The following is a 22,805-nucleotide window of genomic DNA, read 5'->3' as shown; positions in this document are numbered from 1 at the left end:
AAGTGTTCAGGGCAAGAGTATAAAACCCAGAGAATGATTAGGATGCTCTTTCGCTGGATATCCCACTACATTAATTTCCTCTGCTGAAGAACTTCTTCATATCACCAATACCTACAAAGGGAACTATTCACCATGTATATACCCACCTATCCCCTTTAAATCAATTTAAAATGTTTGTCTCTATAATAGTTTGCAATAACTTAATATCATGTGTAGCTCTGCCCTGTGCTAAAGAAAAAACACCCTCACAGACCTGGAAACAGACACATTAACACTGCTAATGCTTTCAAAAACTTTGATAAGCTATCAGTCGGCTGCCACGAAGTACATGAACATGCTTTAACCAAACTGCAGTTTTACAAGAAAACTCTAAAACTTCTTCCATAATCCTTAGAAGCATTTTGCTACTCATCCTCCAGAACAATGAGACAGATGCAGAAGTTATTTTTGTTTATACACTCTATCTGAAGCACAGTTTTGATATTCTTGATATTCTGGCACAGCAAAGCAGTACAGCCGACTGTAGAGAATATACTTCTCCCAGATCACAAACCTATAAATGCATTACCTGCCCAGTTATAACTTTTCGCCTTGTAGAAGCAGCAGCTTAAATCTCAAGTTTGAGCATTTCTACATAAGTATGCATGATTGTTTAAAAAACCTTTTATTTTCAATCATGCATTTTTTTCCTCTTCCTTCAGTTACAGCATGATTTACATAATTAGCATATGGGGGGGGTGAATGGTCAAACTACCTGTTTGCCACCAAGATGAATGTTTTAGTTTTCTGAGGAATTCGTTTCAGCTTATCAATTGACCAACTGTAAAATTCTCAGATGCATTAGCACATTTAAAACTAACAAGTCTCTTTACAAGACCAAGGAATTAGGAGGCTTACTTGCTTTCAAGTGTGCAGTACATTTCGTACTGGATTTTGAATTCCTGTTAAACCCAACTGAAACAACAGCATGAGTAGCCACACTAACAGGTTCAAGGCTTCTAACAGATCTTTTCGGATGCAATTTTAATTTTTCTTCCCAGTCGCAGGAATGGAGACAGTGTGCTTTCTTTTCATGAGACTATGTCCACATAAGGAGCTACTGCTCAGGCTCTGGCTGAGTAACAGGCAGGGGAGGGGGAAGGTACTACATACTGATGTATGGAGACAGTAGGAGCAACAGAACTGTTGATGCTAATTTTTTAAGACTGATAAAGAAACCTTTTTTAAAAAACATAAATTCAAAAAAGCTTTGTTAATTGAAAGACCAAGGATATCACCAAACAAAAAATTTACCTGGGGGTGGGTGGGGGTGGGGTGGGTGGGTAACTGAGTAGATTACAAGTGTGCATTTGCAAATTCTATGATAATTTAACGTGCACAGAACTTCAAGACACCTGTATAACTATCCCTTTTCTCATACGCTGCCATCTCAGAGTCTTCAGGGAGTCTCCTCTGTACAGGCACAGGAGCCCTCATCACTTTCTCAGCCCTCATCACTTTCATTCCATTGAAAGCCTAGGACCAAACTGCTTCTGTAAAAAAAAAATTCACATTTTACCTGACAATTGAAAGAAATAATTTTATTTCACAAACCAGCACCTTGAAGTAACACTTTTGAAGGAGAACAGCATTTTAGGTCTTGGAAGAACAACAAAATGTGTTTGAAGCACGGTCAAGTATGGCCTTTGGGGACCCTTCTGCACACATACCTGTGGAAATTCTCCTAATGGATAGGACTATTGACCCCTCTAGCATTAATCTTAACAGATTCAAATTTTCTGTCACTAACTGTGATCAACTGCAAACATTTAAAACCTGAATGCAAGATGCCCTGTCTATACCAAAACATGGAATAATCAGTGCACAGATCTTCCTCATTACTGTAAGCAAGCCGCAGCTTCCAGGAAATTCACATTAAAAATCAGGAACGTGAGGCTGCTGTTTTCTTCAAAAGTTTGTATACAGCACACACAAATGCAGGCATATGCATAATGTTTTTCCATGTAACTTATGCATTTGATCATCCACCTGATTATTCTTCTCTAATACATATTAAACACTATTCCAGACAAGTTTTCACTGAGAGGCAAGAACTCAAAGGATTATGTAAACCAAGTACTTAGTCCTAAATAGGCTGTCTTTCTGATTTGTTCACAGAGTTGCAGAAGATAGGACATCCATTTCATTACCTTTATGCCTGTATTGCAGGTGCTAATAACTAGGTTCACAAGAACTATAGGTAACACTCAAGTTCTAGCAGGTCTCTGCTTACTAAGATGACAGAGTCTCTCATGGCTTTCCCGATACAGGTAAGCCATCATGTTTCTAAATCTTCACAGTACTCTACTTCTCCATTTCTTATCTACTGCAATGTTTCAATATTTTACAACTATCTGCCTTACTACTTTAACTAAAGAACTGTCTACTGTGGGAACTAAAATGCTTTTTCTGGTGGAGACAGCAGCAGGACTCCCCTTTTCTCCCCTACAGCAAAGGCTCATTCTACCCAAATAGTTACATTCTCCTTACCCTAAGTTCACACTAATAGCTCAAGTAACTTTTTCCTTCATCATCCTTGCTTCATCAGTCATTCTAAAGCTGTGTACTTCCTTCAGTTTTCCCCAAACTATATTGCCTTCCTTTTTTTCCTGTTAGCTTGCTCTTCAGATTATTAGTAAATACAACTAAAGTATTACTACAGCATAAAGCCACCTCACCTGTCTTGTTTTTCCTTTATTCAAACCGTTCTGTTGTGTAACCAGAATATTATTACTCTGTTTTCTTGCTAATTTTCTAAGCAACTTTTTCTTATTTCTATTAACTAGCAGACTTACTAGCAGCCTAAGATTTTAAATGGTGCGTACGCTTCAAGACTTTGTGCGCTTGCACGTAGTAGCTGAAACAGTGTTTTACATCTGTTCTTCCCTATACATATAAAGCACACCATCCTAATATTTGGCTTACATTTTAAGAAATATCTACTGCCATTGTCACATCAAGTTAGTTCATGACAAGGCACACGGAAGAAAAAATACTGGGGTGGTTTTTTTGCCTTTTTTTTTTTTAATTAACTTGTACCATCTGCAATTTATCTTCCATTCTATAGTATTAACAGATTTCCCTGTTTTCCAAAAATGGCAAAATATTTAAATTGCCACATGACTAACCAATTCATGAATATTTACTTCCTAATTATTCAGATTATTTTTTACCAGAGGCATTTTAACAAAGAAAAGTTTCAGAACAAAATAGTTAAGTTTTAAAAGATTCAGATTATTACTCAAGATCCTGAAATTCCTGTACTGTGTGGTAACTGCAAAACATACATACTTTAAAGACATGATAAAAGTAGGCCTTCTTTACCTAGACTTGGCTATGGTACACATTAACTTTTAAAAAAGAAATTACAGATCTGGATTAGAAACAAGAAAATTAGCAAGTTTCTATCACATTATATAATATTGTAATCTTCAGAAAAAACAAAGATGCTTATCTAAATCAATCTTAGATTTTGGTGTGTTAATGGGTAGCTCTTTATTCTTTTAAAATTTTAACATTTAAAAATAATAACATTTAACATTTTAACTAGACCCCTATATTTCCATGCAATTACATATTAACTGCAACACTTCAGAAACATTTCTTGAAACTTATCCTAGCATCACAACTTTGGAAGCTCTGGAGAAGAACATTCTTGAACTTTAAACCTAGCTCAAGGGAACCTAGTCCATAACGGACTTTTTAGGACTGCTTCAAAATAATACCGTCAGAAAGAAATGTTTATCTGCTTGGTTTTACCTCAAGAAAGAAAAAAAGGGGGGAGGGGAAGAAAAGCAATTCTTGACATGAAAACAAAACAATCCCTGTATTAATATTTAGGAGATAACCACATCCTACCACTCAATCTAAACATTAAGTCAACAAACAAGCAAAAAAGAAAATCTGGTATGTTTCTAATTACATACCCTTGTTACAATAATCTGATTTGAAAACACATTCCTATCAATATAAACATCTTCAGACTGTACTGTGAATGCTTTCCCTGTATAGTTACCTCACCATAAGTTCTTGAATTAGTTCTCCATCCTACCCCATAAAATTCCCATCTTCAGACATGGAAATAAGATTCAAAATTTAGCCTCCTCTGACGACATAGGAACTTGCCCAGATTTCTTTGAGATATGTTACCCACTACACTTTCAACAGGAGCTTCTCAGCCAGACAGAGCCAACATAAAAACTGCAAAATGAAGGAATTCTCAGACAGCTCAACTCGACCTTACTGAATCTGACACTCTTGGCCTAGGAATAGGGAAGGCTCTTGTTTTAAGCTGCCTGAGATAGATGGTCACACCACTGGAACAATCTGGGCTAAGCCAGGCCGAAGGGACGTAAGGAAAGCCCTGTCAGGAGGATACTGGCCAAAGGGCTGGCAAAACATGCGACAGCATGCTGCACAACAGAGCAGCTCCGGAGTGGAATCACTGGCACTTCCTGTTTTCATCAACTGATTCAAAAGATGGCACGGACTTCTGGTTACTCCACTCCTGGAAAACGCTTTGAGCACACTGACCTGCATTTCCCATCTGTGGCTTAAACCTGAAAGCAGCTCAGCCTGTTTGTTATGGAATTAACTCCTAGCAAATCATTTGCCACCAAGGAAATTCAGTGGCAGCTAACCCAACCTTAGAAAGTAATTGCTTCCTAACTGAACAGAGGAGATATTAACCATCAAGAGTGCATAACAAGAAAACCACTGCAGGAACACCATCTCATGACTGGTAGATATCGTTCTGAAACACTTGGCATGTGTTCCCAGCTACCGAATGAACAAGTTCCATCACGTGAGAAGGGAGGGTTCTGCCACCCTTGGTCTGGGAGGAGACAAAGATGACAACTCTACAGACACCAGAAGCTGAAAAGTAGGGAGTTTAGTTGACGTTTTAGGAATAAGTTATTGGTTCAGCAGTTTTACATTAGAGGTCTTGAATCTCCTTCTAGCTGATGCCTTGCTGCGGGCAACTCAACCTAAGAGAGTATTTTACATTTTAATGGGATGGGGTGGTAAATCATCCAAGTTCAGTTTTCAGGAACTGGAATATGCAGGAACAGAAATGATTAGCAAAAGGACTTGCTTTGGTTCTGGTAAGCTCCCCCCTCCTTGCCATCTGTGTGCTTGTTGATTTACAAACCCAACATCCCATAATCCTTAGTAAAAACAGGGCAAGCTGTGTCAAGATAGGGAAATTTTGTGGTGGAGTGGTATTGCCATCTTATTTTTTGCCAGATCAGCTATTTACATGCAGGGAAAGCATAAAACAACCTCCCTCCCTCAATTGTTGCTAATGTTATTACTATTTAAAGAGATAGTGGACAAGAAGAGAAAAAAGGTAATTTGTGCAGGTGAGCTCATGGGGTGTGTGTGTTGGGTTTGTTTTCGTTTTCCTTTTTAAAATAATATTGCATCCAGAGTTTTCAACCCAACTGTATATGCTCATGTCCTGCCACTTGACGCTGGAAAGCTTTTGCCCAGCCATAGCAGCAAAATAATAAGTATCAGTAATAAAAGCCCTTCTCTCTTCCTCTGTGTAAGAGAAGGGCATCCACCCATTTTTCAGTTCATTTCAATTCAGGATAGCATCTGAAAGACACTTAAGAGAAATACAGATGGTATCTCAAAGACATACTACTTAGCATTTACTGGTACTATTTATTCAGAAAGCTCACCTATACATGGCTTCTCCAAGCATTACCTTTCCCTCAAATCTCTCATATGAAAGGATTGAGATTTTTCATTAATTAAGTTTACAGCACTACTCTGAAAACTGCATCAGCTCTAAAGGCTTTGGGAGTGGATCGCTGAGAACAGAGGGCAGAGTGATGAAAGAACTGTAGATGACCCATTCTCCACCCTCCTCCGTTCTCTAATCCTATAAAACCCTAAGAGTTACCCAAACACAAATTATCCTTTTGCTTTAGCATATCAATGGCTGATGTGGTTCTTGTGTCCACAGCAGACCATCTAGGTTAATAAAGCTATTTAATGCTACAAATAACTCTTAAAGTACAGTCTTTATTAGTATGCACATGTTTCCCAAACACTTAATCTCAATTTTGAAATTTGCTTGTAATTACAAGCCTGAGAACAGAAACTGTTCTTTCTGGTAGACAAGAGTGATCTTTCAAGACAGTCCTTCATCTGCGGAGTCCCTCTACTGATAAACAGTTTGAGAACTGTTATTTGTTGTTCAGCTCTCTCATTGGAGAAGAAATGATCTGCTCCCCTCCTCAGGGAGGAAAAGGAAATTAGTTCTTGGTTTTGTGTCAGTGCAAAGACTGTAATTTTCAGCACTGACTCCAAGTCCTTTACTCCTGAGCAGTAAACAAGTATGTTAAATCTATGCTAGCTGCTGCTTTGTTTGCGAGATGCACAGTAAAACGGGCCTGTGAATTATCCAACATCTTTTTAGGAATATGTGATTGAATGAGAAGAAATAGTACTTGCCTGTCTTCTTGTCTTGACAGGCATAAAAAAACTTGAGTAAAATAGGAAGGTGAAAGAAGCTACCATACATCGTCAACACACGCGTTCAGCATGCAGACCAGACGACGATATTCCTCTCCTGAATTATTGTAGATTGACTACAAATTTTGCACTTGGCAACACGGGTTCCAACTTCATAGCTTTGTGAATTTGCTTATGGTGTGCAGAAAATTACAGGCTTTGAGCAATAAGTCAGCTGAAGATAAAATATGGGTTAGCTGAATTCAGTACTGATCTTTCCCTTGGAGCTGTTTCTCCGAAGTTTGACCTCCAAAAGAAGACACATGCTTCTCTCTGTCAGTCAAATACATGTTAAGATACGTTGGCTGATCCCCGTAAGTGAAAGAGGTACAGTCCTGTTGTAAGTAAAGTTTGTTTTCTTGAAAAGGGGTTCAACATCTGTTTGTACCAGTGGCCAAAATCTGCAAGATAACATAATCTGAGATGCAAACTCCCTTTGAAAACAAGCAGATGACTACTGGTGAAACCTGCTAGAGCAAGTCTCTGAAGCTGTCACACCTGTTATAGAGACCCCATTTCTACTCAAATGGGAAAAAGTGGGAAAGGCCAGCAGCATCACAGCTTAAAAACCACTGTATGTGGGCATTGCCTCAGCTCCAGTTAAGCACAACTGGAACAGTGAGAAGCTAGATGTAGAAGGGCCAGTGCTCACTGTTTTTCTTTAAACAGATTTAATGATGCAGAAGAGAATTCTGAAATATGTCAGAAATCTTGACATTTCAGGATTATTCTACTTAGTCTCTTAGCTACATAAAGGAAAAAAAAGCAGCAAACTATGAACCAAACACCCCCGTCACTCATAATCAATCACAGGAATGCCTTTAAGATACCGAAGCAGTGGAATTTAGTATGAAGAACACCCATAAGGTTTTATTAATAGCAGTACTAATAAAAAAAAACAGTATAATAACATTTTGTACCAATCAAACTCTGTGCCAGAAGACAAGATGCCCAACAGGCATGTCACTTAATTGCGTTACCAGTCCTTCATTTCAGCTAAAGCATTAGTAATAACCACGACCAGACAGATTGTACCAAATAAAATTTGTCTGATACAGTAACTTTTTTCCAATGTATCTTTCTGTAACAGTTGTGTCTGTAGTCGATGCTGTTTTGTCTTTTTTCATAACTGAAACATGGACAGGGAGTAGATGAAACAGCTGTTTCAGTATGGTCTTAAAGACTGCCACTAGCATAAAAAAAGCAAGCTCAGAATTTTTTATAAACATATGGTGGCTGCTTATGCTTTTTGCCCTTGAAATACTTGAAATAAAATTTTGCATGCATTAACCTTACCTCAGAATTAGGAAACTGAAAGGAACTGTATTGTACTTCAAGCTTCCTCCAGACTGTTTTCATCTGTACTTCCACTTCATTAGTTCAAAGGTGATATTATGGAAATGCATATTTCTATTGATCTGTAGGACAGGAAGAGAATTTGACTTAACAGATATCCAATGAAATTGTATTGACAGTTTATAGTACATAATGTGAACCGCACATTGCAGATACCGGTATCTGGAATTACAGAAGCCATCTCCTATGGTGAACTGCTCCTAGCTAGAAAAAACTACTTAGACTCCTGCACTTCTAATAGTTGTGGAGTTCCAGTGTATTTGTAAAATACTAACATTAAAAAGCATTTAAAATTAATTTTATTTATATTATATCATGAAGTTATTCACTAATGAATGCTGATGTCAGGGAGGAAGGGTGTTAAAAATGTCTGTAGCTAGTTTTCCTATGAAAATCCCTATGAAAATCCCAATAACTTGGATTCACCTGGTCTATACCAGCCAGGTTTGCAAGCCTCCAGATACCAGGCTTCTCCAATTTTTTATTTATGTTTTTTTAAACAGTCAGCATACTAGAGGAAGGACACAGTGTTGGTGACACCAATGGAAAAACCAAACAAAAAATGCAGAAGTCAGTCTTTATTAAACACCAGCGAATCTGTAAGACTGCAGCTTCACAGTAAAAATCCACTGATGTTGCCCATTAGTTCCAGTACACGAGGAACTGCAATATACTGAGAAATAGTCAACAAGTTTATTGTAGCCGCACACAGGCATGGTTACTCCTGGAAAGAAAAAGCAAGCCAAGAATTTGGAGAAAAAGTACTGGCAACAGCGTGGGTTTGACTTTTTGTTCGTGTTTTTGAACTGGAGCACCTCCAAGCATTAGAGGGACACACAGTACAGGCTCCTACCTGGCACTGTGAGCAAGCCTGACTTGTGTCAAGTCCCACGGTTTTCAAATGCATTGTGGATAGCCAAGCTGGCTGTTATCAGCTGTACTACCTAGACTCCATCTTGAGCATATGCCACCTATCACCAGTTCTTCCCATTTTATCACAGTGTCACAACCTTTGAATGTTTCCATCATCTGAAGCTTTCAAAATGGTCATACAAGAATTTTATCATTTAGAAGTCCTTGTCTTACGACTGCAAGCATAACCTTGAAAGTAACACAAAGGCTCAAACATCGGTAATCCAGCTATGCTGTTAAAAAAAAACATACAATCAGTCTTACAGTGTAGAGATTTAATGACTTATTTTTGAATGCCAACGCCAACGGTACCGGGAATAGGGATGGACAAACCATGTGCCTCCATGATCTCCAGCAGAGGAAGAGTTTAAGCATCCACTTCCCTTCTCTCTTCCTTTCTAAGCACCACAAAGTCCTTTACCATTACAAGAAGGTCAGAATACTTCTGTCTCCACGTCAATTTATAAGCACTGTTCCTCACATGCTGAGGTTTAATAGTCTTGGTAATAAATAATAAATTTGTGTAAAATGGTAACCTGAAACCATTCTGAATATCAGATAGCCCCAGTTCTTAAAGACAACTGTCTCCACTGAGCAGACAGGCTGACACTTCACTGTTATTTCTTCCAGGGTAAACTGAAAAAAACATTCTTGCCACGCAGAAGTGTTGGCAGGTATTGTTTTCACTTTCTTAAAGTAAGCTTGTAAAGAATCTGCAAAATATATCCATTTCTTTCTCCCTATAATCAAAGAACTTGAGTTCATCATCTGTTGGAGTACAAAAGAAACAACTATAAACAGAAAAAGGTTGGTGTGCTTTCTGTTTTTACAACACCGCCAATCCCCCTGTATCTAGCATCTGACTTATACAAAGGCCACTTTGTATTATTTAAAAAGGCTGCTTTTACAAGGGTAAAGGCGTTTCTGAACAATGCTGATTTTCTTTTGTTTTTAAAACTATGTCCTCTTCATATTTTTTCTGAACTCCCAAACTGATGAAAATCTTAGTAACTCTTGATTTCTGTAAGCATTCATTGCATTTCCTGATCCCACCCCCATGTATCAGATAACCAAGCTCTCCTACCAAACAAAATTATTTTAGCAAACTTCCCAATCTGCATGACTCCAGGTATGTCTACATTAGCATTTTAATTCAAATCAGGACTGCGCTTTTGAAGTCAATCTGCCAACAACCCTATTTTCCTTGCTGTGCTTTACATTGCAAAGCAGTCTCCAAGTACATGAACCAGATTTCTTTTGAATAAAACTATATCAGAGCATGAGCTTCTGGTACACATTGTACATGCTCCAGCCGCTAACAGGAATTCAGCCACAGAATCGGACGAGGACCAGCTTAAAATAAAACCCTCACAACCTGTATAGTGTGGATGCCAGGTTCCCAGCACCTGACAGATATGGTCCTATTACACCACACTGCTTGGTAATGGGGACACAGCCTCTTCCATGACTTACTGAATTTTGGTGTCAGTTCCAAATCCATCTCTCCCTTTTTTAGGAGGGGAACTACAAAACCTGTATCAGAGATGGGAGTGAAGTTAATGATAACCATTAATTTATGCAAATCACCTGTGCTACTATTTCTTCCATTTCTTCACCAGATTAAGATGCTACTCAAAACAGACTTTATAAAGTATGTTTATAAGTTTATAAAATATTTTATAAAAATAACTTTATTTAGATACTTTATATAATTACCCAAAATGCTCAATTATTAATGCATTAGTTTTACAAGACGTTTAGTGTCATTCTTGATGGCATCTTCCAGAGAAATGCTATCAAGAACAAAACTACTAAGTTATTCACACAACTCCACCTTTACTTTATTAGAACTTCGTCTACTACAATGACTACAAAAGAGCGAACAAATTCAAAAGTACAGAGCCTCACAGCGCTTCTAACTAGTTACATATTAAATCCAGATTATCTGGGAATTTCTGTAAGTGTTAAGATTAAATTCAGGATCGTCACATACTATTCACTCAGAAAGATCAGCACCCAATCTGGGAAAAGAAAAATCTGAATTACATGAATACCCTAATTACCTAGCTAACCCAGAGAACTGTAAATTTTCTGCCATCGGCAGGTCCCAGGGAACAGTCAGAATATCTCAGATGAGCTGATTTAAGCCTCATCCTGTGTGTGGGAGGGAAAGGGCTACCCTGCTAATGCAGGGCAGAGGGCAGGAACCAACGGCCACGAGCAGGACAGAGACAGGAGGGACTTGCAGTGGCAAAGCTCAAACCAGACTGACTCACTTTGAGGAGAAAACTGTACCCAGGCTGCGGATTCCTTTTTCTCATCTTCCCACTTACATCTAGACCCTGCTTCCCTTCTCAGTAGCTCCAGTTCCTCCAGCTCCAGGGCCACATCCAAGTCACTCCCTGACCTGTCTCCTCTTTTGAAGTGAAAAAACTTCCTTGGCACTTGACGCTCCCTGTGCTCTGTTCCTCCAGTTCATTCCTCCTTTGCCTCAACTGCCTCACCACAGTTTCAAGCTCAATTACTTTATTTATCTTAAATTATCTCTTCCTCCAGAAAGCACCTTGTTACTTCTTACAGTTGGGGAAATACGCCAAAGTTTTAAAATCGCCCTTTGAAGAGAGAAAAAAAAAAACCAACAAACTTTCAGTCCTTCAGTGTGAACTAGAAATTTTACAGCAGAGTAAGACACCAGAGGTAGATGAAGGGCATTCCTGAGACAGCTATAAACATCCAGTACCCTGACAAATCTATAGCTGAATAAGCACCACAGCTTTTAGCCCAGAAAGAGGGAGGAAAGGTTGGCATGTGGGAAATCTGCAATTCCAGGAAGACAGGATGCTCAGAAGGGCTTTACCTTTGAATGAAAATTCACTTACCACAGTTTTTAGAAACAGAAGGGTGTAAGTGGCAAATCTTTGTGCTATTAGACATCTAACTCAGGTGTGCATATTAAATGCAAAATTATGTGTTTAAGGAACATAAGTTTGGAAAGTAACTTTAATTAAAGTAACATAACAGTTAAAGTAATTTAATTGCAATTAAGTACATGATCATATAAGGACACATTGGTACAGACTGTGGGTTAAATAATTCTCCATTCACTCCAGATTCCACTTACTTCTTTCCCCATTTTTACCTTCCTCCAGCCACCAGCGCTTCACTTCCACAGGGTTAACTGTTCAACTAATCACACCTTTATCCCAATTTATGAAACAGAACTTTTTAAAGTTCCTGTAAATTCCAGTCAGGTCACAGGCATGGGCTGGCGTGATAACAGACGGAGTTAAATCAGAAAAAACCCTAGGGGTAATAACCTTCAGCATCTGATTTGGGGTGGGAGCAAAGGGGAGAAGGAGAAAAGCAGGTTGTGCTAGCAACATGTCTGTATGCAGTGTCAGAGAGTTCAGGGCCAGCTGATGGCTCTGTTAACCATAGATGGGAGAGGTTTCAGACACAGAATTATTCATTATCGGATAAACTATAGTCCTAAACAAAAGACTTTTTGTTAGAAATCTATGGACACAGAAACACACTGCAGGCCCAGATGGCAGCCTCGAAGATGCTTCAGTTAACAGTCTCATGACTGTGACTAGAAAATTTAGCCAGAGTTGCTGTAAGCTAGGGAGAGTTTGAAAAATAGTGAGTATATACTGCTTTTAGAAGGCTGCTACAGCTGTGAGATTTGAATGGAATTTTAAAGGGAAAGCAGCCACACCAAGTTTCCAAATCCTACTTCAAAGTTCACGTCCAAGGACATGAATTTCGTAAGGAAAACCTTTTAACAAATTTACATGTGAGAAAAACCCCACAGCATGCTGGGGAGAGCAAACATCAAACCGCCTGAAGCACATTTGGGGCTTGGTGGGTTTGCCAGTGGAACAGTGAAGGTATATGAGCAAGAACACCTCATTGAACAAACCCTTCCAAATTCAGTGGGACTGTTGTATGAAATAAAATGATCTGGGTGAGCAAACATATCACTTTCTAGCCTCTGGTCACCAAGTTTTCCTGGTAGCAAGATGGGAATTAAGAACCTGAAATATGGTTCAAGCACATTTGTGCAATCCTTAAGTTAAGCTAGTTCAAAATCATTCAAGATCAATTCAATAAAGATATACCTACATGAAAGCTAATTTTTAAAATTAATTTTATGCCTGCATTCCCTTGAGTTTTAATAAACAATCACCAAGTTATTCTTGAAAGTTATTAAAAATCCAAGGAATAATACAGTATTCCAGGACTTCATATTCCTCATATCTGTATTACAGTGGTTTGGCCTTTCTATATATCTGGTCAAGACTCTCAAATTAGTTCAGAATACCACTGATCTTTTCAGCACTTCCAGGTTGTTCTCAGAAAGCCTAGTTTTTGTTGTCTTTATTGATTACTGCATGGATCCTTTAGTGCAGAAAAAATTTGTAATCCTTTGTGGGGAGGTTTACAGAACTTCTTCAGAAATACTACCTTGGAATAGTTTGATGAAAACAAGATAACACATATAAATAATACAGACTTAAGCATCAACTGGTCAATTTAAGTACTAAGCTAACCTGGCTGGTTGGTTGTGCAGGCAGGTAGAATACCGGGTGCTGCTGCCGCTAGTGCAAAACGTCCTGACTGACCTTTCATTTCCAGGGCGACAGAAAATATAGGACAAATCTGTACAACTGAAAAAATACAACTGCATTTTTTTTAAGTCAAGTCTCCCTCTTTTTAGGAAAAATTTATTCTCTATCAGAGGCAAGCAACTTTCTTCTGAGACAGAATTTTAATTTATTTCATGAACATTATTTATTAGTCGGAAGTTAAATCACTGGACTAGGCCTAGCACACTGACGTAATTTTTCTTACAGAAGAGAGACAGCTGCTATTCTACGTCCTTAAAGACCTTGTCTACTCGGGAGGTATCGGAGGACTCTTCACATGTCACATCATTTGGTCCCTTTACATTGGAGGAGAGAATCTGTGCCCTAAAACAACCTGAGCTTTTTCTTCTGGGCCTTACAACCATGCAAGCTCACAGACAGAAGACGCCCTGAATAGGTCTGCTTCACAGCTAGGCACTCTCCCTGCCCTTGTTACATGTTTCTGTTTTCACCATCTGAGTTTCCTGCCGAGATGCAAGACAAAGCGCTCTACACGATCAAGCTCCTGAAAAATCACTGCCCCAGGGCATATCTAGAAGTACTAGAACACAAATAAATTCCTGAGCAAGGCGGGGACTGTGCAGTACCAGACAGGCAGGATGCATTTTCCAGAATGACATGAATCTGCATAAATCACAATGCACTGTAGTCTTCACAGCATCTGGTGACACAAGGAATTCATTATTGGGTCTATGAGAATCCAGACATAAACCTCCTTAGACCCATAATGAGAGTCTGACTCAGCAGTAGGGCCAGAAAATTCCACCAGGCTTTTACTTTGTCCTGGCAGATGTAATTTCCTAGAGTAGAAAGACTTTAAGCCTCCTGATTTCTTAGAGGATATCTTGTATATTTTATTTTGGCATACCTAGCTACACCATCTGGAGTCATCTGAAGGACTCCACAGCCTGCTGTGCTGTGAGAGCAGGCTCTGCGCTCCCAGTATTCCTCTCAGTCGTCTTAAATGTTCTTTGTCTAATGAGCCAGTAGAAGCTGGGGGAAGGAAAAAAAAAAAAAAAATTCGGCTGACTGTCCATACTTTGGGGCTAAAAAGAATCTGAAAGCAGCTCGCTGTTAAAACAAAGCGGTTATATAGCAGGCCACCCTGAAAGGCAATCCCATCAGCCTGCAGCACTGGTGACGCATCAAAGCCAGACAGTTCATTCAGCTTGGAGAGGTCAAGTCAGAATCTGACTTGCCAAGCTTTGTCAAAAAACAACTGGGCTAAAGCCTTTCCTGTGCAACTCCTTCTTTCATCAGATCCCACAGCTCTCCAAGTATCCAAAACAGTTCTCTAACATGTACTTTTGCTTTTCAAGAGAGATCTAAAACCGAACTGGTTTACCTCAACATTGGAGGCACCCAACCCAAAGCTCCTCCAGCCACAGTCTGAACTTCCTCTCTGGATACTGATGACAGACTGGCCCCACGATTAACAGTCTTCTGCTGCATTCGACACCCTTGAAAACATAACGCTAGCTGTGATACCATGGACTTCGCAAGCCTTCCCAAGTCTCAAAAATTTATTAAAAAACACGCAGGCTCCATACTGTTTAGCCATCAGGCAAATTTCCTAGTCGACTTTCCCAGCATGCTTCAGAGCCTCGCTGGGCCCTACTCGCCACCTGGTAACAGGTTGCCTTGTGTGGATGGAAGCAACCATAAAATCTGATCACTTGGCACACAGACCCAGAGGCGCGCGTTCTTATCATAATGTTGATCCTGGGAATGCTGCCCAGACTTCAATTTCTCCCTGACAAAAGAGCCAATGAAATCTAGCTTCTGCCTGTGCTGCAGGACATATTAGACCACGTTTTGATAGGCAATCCTCTTCTCCCTCCCCCTGAGATTCCTGCAAAAGTTCAAGTATTTCTTCAATTTGTCTTTTTACAGAGTAATTTGAACACAGAGAAACATTTTCAGGAACTCTTTGATTAAAAAAAAAAGTTCTGCCAGAACTTTAAAATCCTATGGTCTTGGGCGCTATCAAAATACTACAGAACAAACAAGATCCCAAAATTGCACTAATGTTCTGTCACATTGACCTATACCTCTGCATGGGTGTGTAGGGTTAATGGTTGGTTTCTTTCATTTTTAAAATGAACCATGGTGTGGTGGATTGACCCTGGCTGGACACTGGGTACCCACCAAAGCTGTTCTATCACTCCCCTCCTCAGCTGGTCAGGGTCAAGAAAGTGGGGGGAGATCACTCACCAATCACCCTCACGGGCAAAACAGACTTGACTTGGGGAAATTAGTTTAATTTATTACTGATCAAATCAGAAGAGGAAAATTAGAAATAAAACCAAATCTTAGAAACACCTTCCCACCCACCCCTCCCTTCTTCCCGGGCACAACTTCACTCCCGAGTTCTCTCCCTCCTCCCCATCAGTGGTGCAGGGGAATAGGGAATAGGGGTTGTGGTCAGTTCATCACACGTCGTCTCCGCTGCTCCTTCCTCCTCAGGGGAAGGACTGCTCACACTGTTCCCATGCTTCAATGTGGGCCCTTCCCATGGGCTACAGTTCTTCAGGAACTGCTCCAGTGTGGGTCTTTTCCCCAGGGTGCAGTCCTTCAGGAACAGACTGCTCCAGTGTGGGCTTCCCACGGGGTCACAGCCTCCTTCAGACACCTGCTCTGACATGGGGTCCTCCATGGGGTGCAGGTGTATCTCTGCACCACTGTTAACCTCCACGGGCTGCAGGGGCACAGCCTGCCTCGCCATGGTCTTCACCACAGACTGCAGGGGAATCTCTGCTCCGGCACCTGGAGCGCCTCCTCCCCTCCTTCCTCACTGACCTTGGTGTCTGCAGGGCTGTTCCTCTCACATATTCTCACTCCTCCTCCAGCTGCAGTTGCCGTTGCGCACATTATCCCCCCTCCCCCCCCTTAACTATGTTATCCCAAGGCGCCACCACCATCCCTGATGGCCCTGGCCAGCAGCGGGTCCGTCTTGGAGCCAGCTGGCGTTGGCTGTGTCAGACATGGGGGAAGCTCCTAGCAGCTTCTCACAGAAGCCACCCCTGTAGCTCCCCCCACCAAAACCTCGTCTCACAAACCCAATACACATAACCACACAGAATCATATTAAACACAGCTTGTGGGGTTGGTAACTTCTGACAAGGAACACAGGTGACAGGAACACATAGTTGGGAATGAGAAAACCTTTCCAAGGAGATCACTGCCTTCAGCAAACCACTAAGTCAAAGCCATCATCTCAACAGCCCTGAACACATGGAAGCGTGACAGCGTCTCTAAGGAAATCAGGAGACACCTCAGACATCCCTGCCGAAATGGTTAAAGGCCTTTACCATGCACAGATTTATCAGGTACAGAAGTTTTTCTACAGAAAATGATGTGGACTACACTCTAACATTCAGCATAGTAAAATAATACTCCTGGGGGAATGCAACATGTGCTGGAGCTCAAAAAAATTACTTTTTCATTCAGATATGAGAACACAAACATATCTAGACATTTTTGGCAGTTTGAACAGACTGAGTACTAAGAGTCCTTACAATTAATGTTCTTCTAAAAAATCATAAAAACACTTCTTTATTAACTCAAAAGTGTTCCTCCGCAAAAGCAAAATAAACACCTATATCTCTGTCAGAACTCGGTCTTTCACAGCAGAACACGCAAAGTATGAATGTTTTTCCCCTACTGGATCTGACAGACAGAAAACAGTTGATGGCCAGTCATTGTGAATTTCAGTTGTCAGCGATGAGAACTATTTAAAAAGAATATGGAAACCTTACCGTCCAGAAGTTAGCAGCTGGCACAGAGACAGAGTTGAACATTTTTCTCCCCCTGGAGCTATAAAAATGCACATATTCTATTAAAGGGCCTGTACTGAAATCAAAAGCCTATTGGCATTAGAGGGACAAAAGCACAGAATTCTTGCCTTTCTCAATAAGATCTGTTTAAGTTCTGCTAAAACCTATAAACCTTAATATTCGCATTTGTTTCCACCATTGTAAAGTAAAATGAAAGAATCAGTCAACTATCATTAAATCTTAAAATTGACAGTGACTACAAAATCAAGGGAAGTACATTTAAATGAAATTCATGCAGTGTGCATCATATCAAGAACATAGAGAAGAATGTTCGTATTTATACACTAAACCCTAAATTTAGGCTCCAATTGATGTAATCCCTAGTGATAAAAAACCCACAGTGCATATTTTGCTTTCTATAAGTGATCAGTCATACTTTAATCAACACTAGATTTTTATTAAAGTGCATTGCAAAATGTTTTCCTTCAGACTAGTTATGACTTATCAATACTGCTTTGGGAAAAACTGAGTACAATAAAGATGCTAAAATAGGAAGCACATGTGGCAGCTTAGAATGCTGCAAAAGGTCTGTGCATCCTTCGGAGATTCCAGCTGTTGACAATCATCTACAAAAGGATATATAAATATAGAGTCATAGAATGGTTTAGGTTGGAAAGGACCTTTAAAGGCCACCTATTCCAAACCCCCTGCAGTGAGCAGGGACATCTTCAATAGATCAGGTTGCTCAGAGCCCTGTCCAGCCTGACCTTGAGTATTTCCAGGGATGGGGCATCTCCCACCTCTCTGGGCAACCTGGGCCAGTGTTTCACCACCCTCATAGTAAAAAATTTCTTCCTTGTATCTAGTCTACATCTACCCTCCTTTAGTTTAAAACCATCACCCCTTGTCCTGTCACAACAGGCCTTGCTAAAGAGGTTGCCCCCATCTTTCCTATAGTCCCCTTTTAAGTACTGAAAGGCCACAATAAGGTCTCCCCGCAGCCTTCTCTTCTCCAGGCTGAACAACCCCAACTCTCTCTGTCTGTCCTCGTAGGAGAGGTGCTCCGGCCCTCGGATCATTTTTGTGGCCTCCTCTGGACCTGCTCTAACAGGTCCATGTCCTTCCTGTGCTGAGGGCCCCAGAGCTGGGTGCAGTACTGCAGGTGGAGGTCTCACCAGAGCAGAGCAGAGGGGCAGAACCCCCTCCCTCGCCCTGCTGCCCACGCTGCTGGGGATGCAGCCCAGGATACGGCTGGCCTTCTGGGCTGCGAGTGCACATTGCTGGCTCATGTCCAGCTTTTCATCCACCAGTACCCCCAAGTCCTTCTCCTCAGGGCTGCTCTCAATCCTTTCGTCCCCAGCCTATCAGGCAGATAATATCAGGGGTTGCCCCAACCCAGGTGCAGGACCCTGCACATGGCCCCGTTGAACCACAAGAGTTTCGAACAGACCCATTTCTCAAGTTCATCCAGGTCCCTCTGGATGGCATCCCATCCCTCAGGTATATCAACTGCACCACTCAGCTTGGCGTCACCTGCAAATCTGCTGAGGGTGCACTTGATCCCACTATGCCATTGATGGAGATATTCAGCAGTACTGGTCCCATTATGGACCCCCGAGGGACACCAGTTGTCACCAGTCTCCATCTGGACACTGAGCCGTTGATAAATACATAAAGTTTGGTTCCCAGTAGGCCCATCCATGTTCCCCAGAATACAACCTAATTTCTGTGGAATAGTGATAGGATTTGGAGAATAACCAAACTCCCCAAAACACTCTTTAGAGGAGACAATCAAGCACAGGAGCCTTTTGCAGACACCACCTTTTAGCTAAAGATAAAAGCCATTACATCCAGTCTCCTGCTCTCTTTAAAGTCACTAACCATACAATACTGTATAACAAAACAAAAAGAAAGCATATAAAAATATTTCACATTAGTCTAGACAATTTCAGAATTCATTTGATCCAAGTGTAGTATCTAGACTTTAGGTATTTCCATGGTCTATACATTAGATTCTTTTGGCTAAGACTTCAGAAAGTCATAATCTGATATTCTTCTAATGCACAACGTTCCACATGGTTATCTAAAGGGATGTTCTTTCCACAATTTACTGATGTTACAGAAACAACTGAAAGTCTTTGTCAGAGAAGACACAGAAGTAGAAGTTTTGTCACTTTTCGTAATTCAGTGGTACAAAAAAAACCCCATTCTGTATATAAGGAAAAGTGTAAGAGCGCTTCATAATCCAGAAAACCATATGAAATTACCTTGGTAGCATTTGATTTCATCTGACCTCAAGTGGACTGAACTTCATCTGTTAAAAAAAAAAACCAGGGTAGTACTCTTCCTGATAAACTAAGACTGATGTGTTACTCAAACAACTCTTAGTCCCATCCCTAGAAAACACAAGTAATCTTTTTTTTTTTTCAGAAGAGGTTACACATTTTTAAAAATATAAAGAACTCAAAAGAAAGCTGTAATTATGGAATCAGAAGTGTTTTTTTAAGAAGTTAGCACTAGGGACTTATTCCTGCATACTTGGTCCCTGAAATTTCTTTAGGCACTTATTTCAGAAAAAAAATTAATTAGGGGAATTAGAAGGAATATACCAAATAATAAACTGGATACTGCTAAAGTACCCTTTTACTCATTAGGATCTTAGAAGTTATGACCATAAAAAAAGAATTTCAATCCTTGCATGACGATACAGAACTTGATTTGCAAGTCTAAACTCAGGCCTCAACCTCTGCTCCAGCTGAGGTGAATAGGTTAGAGTAAGGCAATGCTGCACCATGGAGAAAGTAATACACATGGGTAATTCCACACAGAGACCAAGCTGCTCAGAAATCCTCAGCCATTTCAGCTATTAGGTCTAACAATTACACATTCAGAACACTGGAATGCTATACTGCCTGCAGGCCTTTGGCCACCAAATCATGGACCCTTTCAAGTTGACCTAAGATTTCTAATGACAGATTTGGGGAAAAAAAAAAACAAACAAAAACAACAACAACAAACCCCAACCAACCAACACAACAAACCCCAAACAACACCCCCCACCCCCCCACAAAAAAAAACCCCAAGCAAACCCAAAAAAAACACACAAAAACACCCCAACCCACCACTACATACAGAATAGACCTGAAGGGCACACACAAACACAGGGCAGGAAAACTCATCGTTGGACACGCTTTATAGTTATCTAAATACTAAGCTTTTTTTTTTCCCCCCTTCTCTTAGAAAACCCACAATGAAAAAAAAATTGTGGTAAGTACTGGTGACAGGCCACTTACAGAGAACAATACAGATCTCTTCTGGTTAACTGTCTGGGATCAGGTTCATTTTATATAGCAAAACCACCTTCTATGAACAAATACTGTAAAAGATGGGCTGTATCCTGAAAAATAGCACTTTAAAAAGAATGACTAAATTAAACCCATAGCTTCTGCAGCCAGGGAGAGGTTTTTGTCAAAGCTCTACAGGCACCTGAAGCGTGATACTACCCAAGCTAAAAAGCACCCATCCGCTTAACGCTGCTGAGAGCTCCGAAGCGCTTGGTATTCCGCACACACGTTTGACCACTCTGACAATCCTGACATATGCTAACAAACTTAACTGACAGAAGCTTTCCTTCGGACACATTTTAACAGACAAATATAGAAGTTAAAGCATCATCCTACAAGTTGTGGAGGAACAGGGCGTTCCAAGATAGACCTTATGAGTACAAGTGACCATTCTCTGCTGCACTTGCTCAAGACACATCACTTCACAGACATGAGCACAAGGCTCAGGGAAGAAGGGGCAAAAGGGAGAAAACAGGCATAAAGTGTTTTTAGCCAGTTAAGCATACCTGAGGTGAAGAAGACTCCTGAACTATGACCACATGTTTTAATACATGCTTTATAGCAAAAACACACTCCAAACAAGAAGTTACTTTATTCTTGGGAGGTAGGGAATGTAGGTTAAACTACACTGTCTGAGGTCCAGAGTGGCATAAAGAATAACAGAAAAGCTTTTCCACCAACACTGAGAGAGACCATTAGGGAAACGCATACGTTTGTGATAGTTACATTGTTAAATAACTTTTTTTTTTTTTGTAAATTTCATGTTTATTTCACTTCCAGAAAGTTTGCTCTGCTGCAAGAAACTTAAGATACCTGACTTTGTTTCTTTAATGTGACTTTAACAAGAAAAAAAAAGCAACCAACCAAAATCCAAACCCTCTGACACTAGCAGCATTTTCTATTTAGTGAAGGCACAAGAGCCAGCAGCTGACACTTGAATCTCATCTCAATTCAAACAGGAAATACTCTTTAAAGAGTTATCAATTACAGACTGATTCACCCATGACTGCAGTGGATTCTCCATTGCAAGACGACTGCTAAAGGCATCCTTGATATACTACAGTTAAGTGCACGCTGGGGTAGGCATTTATGTGAGTTTGCTTTTGCCCTGAAGTCCATGAACAGAGAACAATCGCAAGTAAAATTCCTCAAACCTGAAAACAACACTCCCCCCCCACCCCGCTCAGACTAAGCAAACAGAGCTCCCCACCTGCAGGACCAGTGAGAATTTAGTGGAGACAAAGTTCTGTTGCACAGAGCATGGACCATCACAGGAAGATCTTTTAGCTTTCCAGAGTTGTCCCACTTGCTGTTAATATTCTAACTTTAAAAAAAACTACGAAAAAAATTCAAGTAGGGCTGTTTCAGATATATACATTATTACACCCTGTAACACAAATACTTTAACAAAAGCTAAAATAAATTTTACAGATACACTTTAAATTATTAATTACCCTAAGTAATTGCTGCTCCATTATTATTTTCTGGGATATTCAAGAGGAAGGAAAACAGCATCTTTGCATGCTCCCTTAACTCAGGTATTTCATTTCCTACCCTAGTAAATAAAATTCTTATTTTAACCAAGAAAAAAATGCAAAAAGGAGTTCAGATATACAGGTAACCTTTGTCCCTCTCTACACTGAGAATCATCTGGATTCTATTAAACTGTCAAGCAAGTACTAGGGTTAATAGAGAAATAAAAGAACCGGCAAAATGCTTAATGTTGGTAGCTTCTTCATAGGCTATGCTAAAGCTGTATATGAACTTCAGCCGATTTAACACTTCACATGCATGACATCTATTTTACAAAATTATACAGGCAAAACTGCAGCTAAATATTTTTACTTACTATCCTAGTCTATAGAGCAGCTGCCTCCTCACCCTAAGCAACTTACAGAACGATTTATAAAATAGCAATCGTTACTGTGACTTTTGGGGGAAGGCAACAAAGACCTCCATATAAGGTTGACAGATTTTCTTATCTCATATGTTTCTGTGTTTTAATCTCCTAACACAGACCACAGACCATACATAGCATTACTCAAAGATTCAGCAAGAAAAGGGCCCAACTGCAGACAGATACCTCTTGGGCTCTGAAGACATTCAGCCTCATCTAGGTGTACACTGAAGTGACAAGCTTGCATATGACTTCCCAACCAGAAAGCCACTGAATTTCCTTACTCCTTGCAGAAACAAATTTCACC

General features: G+C 40.2%; 1 protein-coding gene across 5 annotated transcripts in view; it reads right to left on the bottom strand.

The window, feature by feature from the left end:
* Positions 1-22,805, bottom strand: part of BMPR1A (bone morphogenetic protein receptor type 1A) — an 85,669-nt gene that overhangs the window by 37,483 nt on the left and 25,381 nt on the right. For 3 of the 5 annotated variants that reach the window (XM_075109750.1, XM_075109748.1, XM_075109746.1), the window contains one exon: positions 7,861-7,982. The exons of 1 other annotated variant lie outside the window; for it this stretch is intronic. The gene's annotated coding sequence lies outside the window, so the exon portion shown is untranslated. Of the gene's footprint in view, positions 1-7,860; positions 7,983-19,524; positions 19,572-22,805 lie in introns of all 5 variants that reach the window. One more of the 5 variants, XM_075109747.1, reaches the window with a different exon arrangement.

The sequence above is a fragment of the Phalacrocorax aristotelis genome, chromosome 14 (genome assembly GCF_949628215.1).
Source record: "Phalacrocorax aristotelis chromosome 14, bGulAri2.1, whole genome shotgun sequence".
Classification (NCBI taxonomy): domain Eukaryota; kingdom Metazoa; phylum Chordata; class Aves; order Suliformes; family Phalacrocoracidae; genus Phalacrocorax; species Phalacrocorax aristotelis.
This window is presented reverse-complemented; position numbering and strand designations above follow the sequence as displayed.